The sequence below is a fragment of the Triticum aestivum genome, chromosome 5B (genome assembly GCF_018294505.1).
Source record: "Triticum aestivum cultivar Chinese Spring chromosome 5B, IWGSC CS RefSeq v2.1, whole genome shotgun sequence".
NCBI lineage: Eukaryota > Viridiplantae > Streptophyta > Magnoliopsida > Poales > Poaceae > Triticum > Triticum aestivum.
In genome coordinates this window covers 540,759,435-540,770,082 of record NC_057807.1, presented here as the reverse complement: position 1 = coordinate 540,770,082, position 10,648 = coordinate 540,759,435, and the positions used below count along the sequence as shown (strand labels likewise).

Genomic DNA, 10,648 nt, shown 5'->3' with positions numbered 1-10,648 from the left:
TGGTGGGCGACTGTTGACGGCCTGCTGCGGCTGGTGCTGACGACGGGGAGAGTGGAGGAGAAAGTGTGAGGGATGCGTGGGTGGATGAGGAAGGAGCGAGGGACCGAGGGCGGTTAGGGTTCTCTCGGTAATGTGATGACGTGTTAGGCCTTGTACAATGAGAGGTGCTTAGAGAGAAGAAATAAGCACCGGTGCTTAAAAAAGCCTGGTTTATTTCTCTAAGCACCTCTCTCCTAAGCACCTTCCATTGTACAAGGCCTTATATACGCCTCCAGGTGCCCAGATGGTCTGGTCAATGTGGGAACCGGGTTTTGCTTAGTTCTTTGATCTGACTACGAGATAGTACGTGACAGCGCCCAAGTAGTACAGGACTAGATAGGAAATGCGGCTTGCCGCACCCGGCAGCAAGCTGCCGGGTATATCTATATGCAACCACCGAAGCATTTCAAGTATAAAAAACCACAAACACAAAAAGTTCATATAGAGTGGTACTCCTTCATGAGAGACTTGTAAATAGATAATATAACATCAGGAAAAAACATGCAAAACAAATGCTCAAAACCAGCATCTAATGCACTCATATAAAAGCTCAAATAAAGGACTGCATGAATAGTCCATAGTTCAGTAATCACACATACTTATGTAGTCAAAATTATGAAAACCTAATAGTAAAGGCAGGTTGCTGATATAAACCTAGAAGCATAAGAATGCAATCAGTCGCTGGAGAAATTCTCCGACCAGGCGAAAACCGTGAAAAGGACCAGGTTACCCCCTCAATTTGAATTCCGCCTCCTTCCTCTACCTCCAGCCCTCTTCCTCCCGGATCCAGAAGCTCCGCCTCCCTCCTCCTCCACCCTCTGCCCAGATCCTCCACCTCCCTCCTCCTCCTCAGCCCTCTGTCCAGATCCAGCAGCTCCGCCTCCCTCCTCCTCCACCCTCTGCCCAGATCCTCCACCCCCCTCCTCCTTCTCGGCCCTCTGTCCAGATCCAGCAGCTCCGCCTCCCTCCTCCTCCATCCTCTGCCCAGATCCTCCACCTCCCTCCTCCTCCTCAGCCCTCTGTCCAGATCCAGCAGCTCCGCCTCCCTCCCCCTCCAACAGATCCTCCGCTTCCCTCCTCCGCCATCAGCAGGCGCAACTCCAGCCAACAGCAGGTCCAGGCAAAGGCAGGAGCAGCTCAAGGAAGAGGCAGTTGCAGCTCCTGGCAGAGGCAGGTGACGCCAGCTCTAGCTCCAGCTCCAGCCCCAGCCCGAGTAGCAAATCCAGCTCCAGATCGTCCAGCACGGCACATCACCTGCAAGAGGTAAATACAATGAGGACACAATGATCAATGGAGTTCGATCTCAATTGCACTCCATTCGACGAAGAGGACACAGTCATACCTGGTGGAGATCCTGGTGACTTAAACATGGAAGATCCTGGTGAATTCAACATGGCTCCTATTTAAGATCTTGGTGAGCGCAATCTTGCTCTAACACATACAGGAGTACTCAACTACTGCAAGCAACTCAGCTGCCAAACTTTACTGCTACTCCAAAATTCCAGCATACAAGCACTACTGCAAGCAAATCATTATTCATACAAAATTCTTAGTATAGCACATGATCAAGTTACTCAAATTCATTGTATAGCACAGGATCAAGAGTACTTCAAAATTCTATCGAAGTTAAGTGAATATTTTCATTTGATCACTTCAAAATCAAGTTTCATTTAATTTTGGAGTAAAAGGACTTGCTGTTGCTGCTGTTAAGTTTCAGAAGACAAGATGAGCAACACTCAATTGTTGGAGTAATTAACCAGAAAGAGAAGAGAAGAGAAGAGAAAGAGAAGAGAGAGCAAGTACACGCTCAATTGTTTATTTTAATTACTGTTGGAGGGCAAAAGATAACTACTGGAGGGCACAAGAGCAGGGCAATACTGTTGCACTTGCTACTCCAGTAATTAGAGAAGAGCAAGCAAGAGTACTGAGAAAATCATTACTGAACAACTACTGCTACAGAAACTGAAACAACACACACATGCCTAATGATCCAGTTAATTTTAATTAACTGGGAAGTTTTATTTAGCTCAAGTAGGAGTACACAAAAGCTAAACAGAGTACTCCAGAGTGTGTACTGGAGATGTTCAGTAGGAGTACACAAAAGCTAAATGGAGTACTACAACTTTTCCTTGTTATTCCTTCAAAACTACTGTAAAACTAACTGAATCAACTATTGCAACCAAATTCATTTAATTTACTGCAACCAAATTCATTTAATTTACTGCAACCAAATTCATTTAATTTAGTATAGACAGCCAAGAGATACTCCTCAGGAGTAGCAAGCATGAATAAATACTCAAGAAAATCAAGATCTGTCATTAGAGAAGTCCTCAGCATGAAATATGTCATTATCATGATCAAGAAATGTGGAAGAGAGGACAAGCAGAGAAGAGAATACTCTTACTGAAAAAGAAGAGAGGAAGAGAGGATACTGCTGCACTTGCTACAGAGAAGAGAATAGCAAATAAGCTACTGAAACTTTTCCTTGCAGGGGACAAGTACTACTAACTACTCAAGCAGTGCACTGCACTACACTGCAAGCAGCGCAAGCAAGCACACAACAAGCAAGAAAAATTGCTACTGCTACTCAAGCAGTGCACTACACTGCACCGCAAGCAGTGTAAGCAAGCACACAACAAGCAAGCAAGCAAAATTCAGGAAAAGATAAAATTGCCCCAATAAGTGCATGCACTGCACTACACTAATCCACTGCAAGCATACAATCAGAGAGGAAACAAGTTTATTCTATTCAAGTTTATTGAACCAAATTTACAGCATGCACCATTCAGTACAGAATTTTTTTACATTGTACTTCATTAGATCAGATAATTAGTCCCCAAAGTAAAGGAAACTTGAAGCCATAGCCACTCACCATCTGTAACGCATGAGTTGTTGCTTCCTCAACACCGTAAATTTCTTGAATGCAGAAGAACATTCAGTTACCACAATAAGTTGACAAGATATGATACACCCTTGATAATTAAAGTTTCATTATATAACATGTAAATCAATAGGAACAAAATGTCAATGTCGAATGACATGAAGCATCAAGAGTAGGCAATCGAGAAGAACGCACACTATATGAACCCAAACTGATATGTGGGTGTTCATCCTATTCTATGGGAACAAATTAGAAGGGATGGCAATCTACTATACCTGCGACGTGCAGAGGCGGCGAGGTTGACTCCATGCCTTCTTCTGGCCAAGCACATCCACCTCCAATATGTTAAACAACGTCGGCTTGTCCTACAAAATCAACAACAAATCACACAGCTCAGGTGCCATGATTTGGATAGAAGAGTCTCTAAATCCACGCGTTCAATCATAATTTGAGATGGTTATTCCTGCTGTTGTTGGGTACATCAATTTATAGTTTCCAAATAGACTTGTGATAATTGGTAGTATGATCCAAATTTGGAGTTAATATAAAGTTCAATGCCAAGAAGAAGCCTGGCAAACTGCGATTTAGTTGCCAGAATAAAGGAGTTTAATTAGTCAAAATGCACCAAAAAATATGCTAGTCACTTACTGGCTTAAGAAGTCAACATGATCAGCCTTCGGAGAAATGAAGGCCTGGGAGAGCCCAAGGAGATGTTGGTCTCACAACCGTCTTGTACTTGCTTGTATCATTGCCGTGCTGCAGTTCAGAGACAATTTAGAGGGAGAGAAGTGTTTGGTTTAGTAGCACATGATTAATAGAACCATGAAGTGCTTGCATTGTTCTGAAGAGAAAACACGAAGTGCATAGACCAAAAACCATGAAGTGATGGCAAAAACAAATATATAACAGTGATGCAATCATACATCTTAGCCTGCTAACACATACGCTGGATCATTTTCAGAGAATCAAACACGTATAATCAAATCTAATAAGCAACCAGGCGTACAGTTCAAAGCAGATTACCAAACACATATAAACCAGTAATTCATTTCAATGGAAATAACACATCATGGTTTCCTGAGAGTATGACCGAGCACATAGATGTTCTCCTTCCTGTTGCTCCTGCCAAATCAAACATGGCAGGATTTGATATTTGCTTAGTTACACGGAGATAACCAAACATAAGAAGAGTTGTTGCACAAAGTCAAAGACGGAAATCCGTACCTACAACTTAGAAATCGGTTCCTCCTGCTTGAGGACGCATGGCAGCAATGTTGGACAATCACGCAACAGTGACCTGGCGATGCCAAGCAGCGCGTGGGTGTGGATCGAGCCATTGAAATAATGTATAAAAAATATTGCCTTCATTTCCAAGTATTATTTACATGTTCCCTATTAGATCTCTTTAGTGGCAGGAGATACAACTGTTGTTTCACACTAAAAATTTCAATTGTAAAGTAACGATAGATTAGTAGAGGCACCAGACCAAATAATTGAGAGATTAGTCATAACCCAAAAGGGTTGTTCTGTATAGAACACTAATAAAAAAGACTTTGTCAATTAAGCAAACCATCATTGGCTCTCCTAATGTGTCGAAAATGATAGAGATTCATTTCAGGAACCAGAAATATGAATAAGAAAGAAACAAATAAATATAGGGAATTATTTTTCAAATTGTGAGTTATGCACATGCAACGCTATCTCTTTGAGGGTGCCACTATCAGATCTTGAGTTTCAAATGAATGAAACACTTCTCACCTAAGTAATGAAAGTACCACTCGATCTATTTATAGATGAATGGAACACTGCTTGGCTAAGCATCAGACACACGATTATTCATGCTGGCTAGCTGCACAAAGCCATGACCTACGGACTCTGCTTCCTATTCTTCCTGTCGGCTCTCAACAGGGCAGCACAACACCAAAAAGAAGCGAAGAAATAACATGAACACCTGATAAAGAAAGTAGTGAATCACATGTTGTAAATCAGTACAAAATAAATTAGCTATTTCATATCCAGATGTTCTATTTTCAAAATAACTCCTTATATTAGAGCTGATTCCATTTACATTTTAAACAAATGTTGAGGGAGGGGTTAATGCTACCATGATACAAGCATGGTATAGGTTGCATAATGGCATGTAAGGTAGCATGTCCCTATAAATTCAACCGTCCAGGCCAAATACTTTGTATGAGTCCCAAATGGTTATTACAACATAGAGCAAAATATAACTTTTAAATGACAAAAATGGGCATTGCCAAACTTGTACAGAGTATATACAACGCACAAAATAATCCAAGGATCTGCGACGAATGGACATAACGGACAAAGAAACTGGACGTCAATGCATTGTTTAGTGACCAAGTAGAAAAATATAATAAAGAAAATAGTTCATGACTGAAAATTTAGCTGTTCTGATGCCATACTAAAGAGCACATTATATACAGTGTCGCTTAGTAATTAGTAGTTGTCTGTCTCCAGGAAGTTTGGAAACAATAAACGGCTAAGAATGTGAAATGGAAAGTATGTTAAGAATATAGAGGCAAAAGAGTCGTGTTGAATCATCACGTATATAAATAAGCAGCAGGATGAGTATAACATATATTCATGAGAATTATCCAGTGGTGCTAATTACGGTTCAATATACTACTCCTTCAGACACCATGCAGAAAAATTAAGTATAGACTAAACAACATCAATGAGCACATTCTTCTTCTCAAAGAAAAGTGTGCATTGTTATAGCAAAGACAAGAACTGTTTCCAAACAACAATGAGGGCCCTCAAAGGTCCAAGCTATTGTAGCTTATACATGTAAACAGAAAAAGAACAAAGCATCTCAACGACTATATACCATATTCTTCGTGTTTTAAATGATAGTTGGTCCCAGACATTCTTCCAAATAAAATATGAAACCACAAAAAAAATTCAGCTTCAGAGTTCATCGACATGGCGGTGGCTATATTGTTTTTATACCAAATTAAGTGAATCTCTGCAAAAAATCATCTTATTAGCTAACAAAAACTGACCAACAAAATAGCAAACAAAATTACATGTCTATATGTTCTTAGAACCAGGAGGGGGCATGTAAAATCTAAAAATCAAGTGAATATATGCACCTAGTTAGAAAAGGAGCATTTCACTTTTCTCTAATCTCATAGGTAAAAAACATCAATGTAGCTGTATGGATTGAGCTCCTCGAAGTTCAAACCATAACAGTTTAGTTTACACATGGATCGGTTCAATTCTATCTGAAGATCAAACGTTTGGCTACTCAATCGGATGGCTGAAAATCCAGGTGCTCTGGGAGGCTCAAGTTTGTGTGGTTGTAACAATGGAATGAAGGATCTTACATTGTTGTATGTGGAAACAAACCTCAATTAGCATTTCTTTAGATTTGGTCACATTCTGTCAATCCTTTCTCCCATGGCAAAAATAATTGGAAGCTGAATCACATGGGAAATAGAACATAATGGGAAATAAATTAACTCGTAGATGAAAAAACAGTGGCGCTGGGCGCGCTGTACCTGGAGGCCGCGCTGGTTGAGTCCCTTGACGGCGACAGCGATGCATCTCCCTTGGCATCGAGTGGGCAGTCGAATCCTGTTTAGACGCTGCTGAAGACGCCCTTGCCGTCCATATATGAAATGAAAGAGCCTGCATTCATTGTCCAGATATGAAATGAAAGCTGCCATGAAGAAAGAAAAATATAGGCAGCATGCTCCTTAAAAACAACACAAACTATTGGATATTTTGCCAAAGGCACAACAAATCATTATACTATCAGCACCATTTATTCTTCACCTAATTCAACAGTGGCATAACACGCATATTGCTCAATATATCCAACTGATATATATCGTTCACAATCTCTGTCACTGCATCTGGCCTCTACTTAAACTGTTACTACTATAAACAAAAAACACACTGCATATGTACCAAGAAAAGTAATCCTTGATTTTCCTTTGCATTGCATAATCGGATTTATTCAAACAGTAAAACTAATCCAGCAATTTAAGTTAGGAATGAAACAGTATATTGGTTATTAACACCTATCAGGAATTCAGGATGAGTGATTGAGCAGGACAAACAAAACAAATATTTTGCCTATAGAGTAAACAGTACTAATTACACTAAAAGAAATCAGATATACTTTTACGCACTGGACCCTGTAAATTCCATGGCAAAATCAAGTGAAATTAGCCATAGCATTTTGGTCTGGGCAAAATTCTTGAACATGACTACTACTTACTCATCTAAAAGCACTAACTTGCATAGTGTTGTTGGAGAAGTCAAGGAGCCAGAATCCAAGAACATGCCAATAAAAACATAGTATGCTAAATGAATCTGTTATCAGGCTATATAGGATGTACGCTGCCAGGCAAGCCAGTTATTACATGCTTAACATGCAAGACCGATGGTTAGTATCCAGGGTGCTTTAAACCGGTGGTTGCCGGCCTGGCACCAAACCACATAATCCTTGTTTGGTTTAGTCCCTAAACACCCCTAAATGGCACAGGTATAACATTTTCTTTATGCATAATTTTGGTTTCGATCGCCATTTTTTTCTCTGAACGTTTCCAAGATCTGTTTTAGCATTAGTTTCTTTTGTAAAGAATAATGAATGTATACTTGCTAGTAATTAACCTGGAGGATCATGTACTACATCAACAAAAATCTAATGATCCAACATGGCACTTACATATGTCATTCACAACAGCAATAAAACCAAGTTCTCTCAAATAAAAACGCGATTCTTGCATAGTACCTTGCTGTTGTAGGTAGGTATTCCGACTGGAGGCAGTAGAAGCGGACTCAGGAGCATGGCGCTGGGGATGTGGTTCTCTAGCCACCAGCAAGTGGTCTCCTCTTACTCCTTGTTCCTCTCCCGATCCCTACTCCATCTTCCATCGGTTGGCTGCGGCCAAGGTGGCGACGACATTAATAAGGAAAGGAGGGGATGGAAGAGAGCGAGAGGAAGAGCACCTGACACGGCGGAGCGGGGCGAGGCGAGCACGAAGAGCTGGGATCACCAATCAAGCATCTCGGCGGGGAGTGAGGAGAGCACCCACCAGACCGGGACGAGCGCCGGGGACCTGCCCCAGCCGCCGGCACGCGCCCGCAGCGCGAGCGCCAGCAGCGCTGCCCAGGCCAGCGCCTGCACGGCCGGCAGCAGCAGCGCCTCGGCCTCGACGGGCGTCGCCGCCGCCACGGCCTCGTACCCCAGCGCGGCGAGCTGCGCCAGCAGGACATAGCCGCAGCAGGCGAGGGCGGCCCTGAACCAGGCGCCCCCGGCGGGCAGCGAGGAGGCGAGGTACTCTGTAATTTAGAAACAGAGAGAAGGGTGTCTTCTCGACTTCTTGTATTCATCTCCTCTGCCTCTGTCTTGTAACTGGGCCGAACCCAACACACCATGAACGGGCCTGATAGTATTTATTGCCTGTATATAGAAACAACAATTTCGAGAAAAATGGGTCAGTTCAGAGGAATACAAATAGCTGGCATATGTGCTAATTTTTCGATGCTTAAAATATCAGGAATCTAAACATCTCTAATTGAGCAGCAACCCAATCTAAACAAGAGTGAAATTCTCCTACGGTCTTGTTAGGTAAGCAAAACATAGAATAGTTAAAAATATGTGATTATTACTATGAGCTACGTAAGTAATAGTAAACCAGAAGAAATAATTATGTTTGTTTGCTTCCCCTCTATATAAAGATAGTTTCTATTGTTCCTAGGAGGCATGTCGCCATCAAGTTTCTTTTCGGATTGACTAATATTGATATCAAACAATGATGCATATCATTTTAGAAGACTAAATTTCTAACAATGAAACACATTCCTCCGAACGCTTACCTCCCAGCCTACAACGACTTTGATCCTGTAGTAGCAAGAAACGATGCTGAAACCGCACCCGGTCGACAACGAAACCTGCACACAAGAGAAGGCATTTTAACTGGAACAACCTAAAATTATTGCTCATGTTTCTATAATCCAATGCCCAATAACATATAGTATACAACTCATTTGTTGAGACATCATATAAATTTATAGAAGCTCAAATGCAGTCTGCTAATTTTCAATGCCCATGAATTTTGGCAAATAACCATTAGCTAAGAACAGAACTGGAAGCAACCCATCCTCTGATTATATACATGTCATGCCAGTTTATACATACACAAATATAAGCAGCTATAGGCTTACAATCATTGTCAGGGTAGCCTGCAGACGAAGCATTGAGCCTGTCCACCCTGAATAAATCAAATCAGAAGGTAATATTCAGTTATGTAATACATAAATATATACATGCATATGAACCTATTATAAATCAATCCGATGCTGGCATGACAATCCGTTAACTTTACATCATTCAAGAGAACAAATCAATATTACCAGTTTGAGAGAACAATAGTTTTCTCACCAATGCATTGTGCAACCTTTATAATAAAGTTCATCCGCGCCCTCAATTCACCCGCACGTAACATGCAGGGGCTCTAGGCAAGCGGGGCGAGCCAGGTTTTGGGCCCCGATCCAAACAGCCGCCAAAAGACACATACAACTTCGCGGTCCGTGATATGGTTGATTACCTGACCATCTTCGGCTGCCTGGAAAAGAGATTCCTGACCGTGACACTGCCTGGAGCCTTTTCATTGACAACTCTATAGAGGACGAACAATCAACTGGGAGAGAAACCAGCATAATTAAAGACCAGCAGATTGGAGACAGAAGACACGTACATAAACATGGATAACTGGGAGCAAATTGATGATTGATAGAAAGAGTGCATAAATAGAAGACACACTTTATCACTAAAGAATCAGCAGTCATGGCACCGTGCCCTTGGATCACTGCAAAAACAAGAGCAGATCAGCAAAAGGTGCATAACCTAGCAAACATGCACAAGACTTAATATCGACAACGATATAATGAGCAGCTTACATGTTGTTCTTGATTCCTAGATTCCTGGCAGACATGTGCATTGATCTTGGGGGAGAGTCTTCCCGTGGTACAATGATACACTCGATAAATAGAGAAGTTCAGTTTCATTCTCCGGTATGAGCTAGTTTAGCCCTTTGTGCTCTTCCATCTCCGCCTTTGCAAGTATAGCACCTGCAGTTTCACTGTATTGGAAAAAATAATTTAACTCATCATAGAGAAATACTCAAAATAGCAGTTTAACTGAACAAATATGCAATTAGCCCTTTGTGCTCTTCCATCTCCGCCTTTGCAAGTATAGCACCTGCAGTTTCACTGTATTGGAAAAAATAATTTAACTCATCATAGAGAAATACTCAAAATAGCAGTTTAACTGAACAAATATGCAATCCTCATTTGACATGAGCAATAATCTATAGCAAGTTTCAGCATCCTGGTTTGTTAATTAGTGAGCCACTAATTAATTCAATCAATGCAACCATTATTTATGCTGCTCTCATCATTTTCAGCATCATCTCCTAAAGGAAGAAAAAATCAAAGAGGCCGCTATATGTACAGATAAACACACTGGCATTTGCCACACAGGTCTAGCAAGACAGCAATGACCCATGTGCCTATCTACTATAAATAGAGTGTCATTTAAATCTGATTACACGACACAAGCAAGATCTCTCTCTCTCTCAACAAAAATCTTGATTCCACATTATAGTCTGCACAAAAATCCTATCACTCAAATCTACGGTACAGTTGCAAGCCATGCCATAATAAACGGAGAGGAGATCCCATATCAGTGGC

The 10,648-nt window shown here is 41.3% G+C and overlaps 1 long non-coding RNA gene across 19 annotated transcripts; it reads right to left on the bottom strand.

The window, feature by feature from the left end:
• Positions 1–552: 552 nt before the first annotated feature.
• On the bottom strand, positions 553–10,512 carry LOC123113046 (uncharacterized). Of its 19 annotated transcripts, XR_006455866.1 has the most exons (15): positions 9,857–10,506; positions 9,339–9,765; positions 9,122–9,168; positions 8,774–8,848; positions 7,904–8,357; positions 7,686–7,835; positions 6,445–6,574; positions 5,772–5,909; positions 4,679–4,871; positions 4,145–4,217; positions 3,944–4,042; positions 3,569–3,676; positions 3,196–3,285; positions 1,382–1,557; positions 553–1,293 (listed from the first exon to the last, which is right to left on the bottom strand). It is a non-coding gene; the product is annotated as an uncharacterized lncRNA (long non-coding RNA). The 19 variants fall into 19 exon arrangements; XR_006455871.1 differs by adding an exon at positions 2,912–3,011 and having other exon boundaries at positions 3,569–4,042; positions 4,145–4,871; positions 9,857–10,512; XR_006455872.1 differs by adding an exon at positions 2,912–3,011 and having other exon boundaries at positions 1,382–1,554; positions 3,569–4,042; positions 4,145–4,871; positions 9,857–10,512.
• Positions 10,513–10,648: the final 136 nt, after the last annotated feature.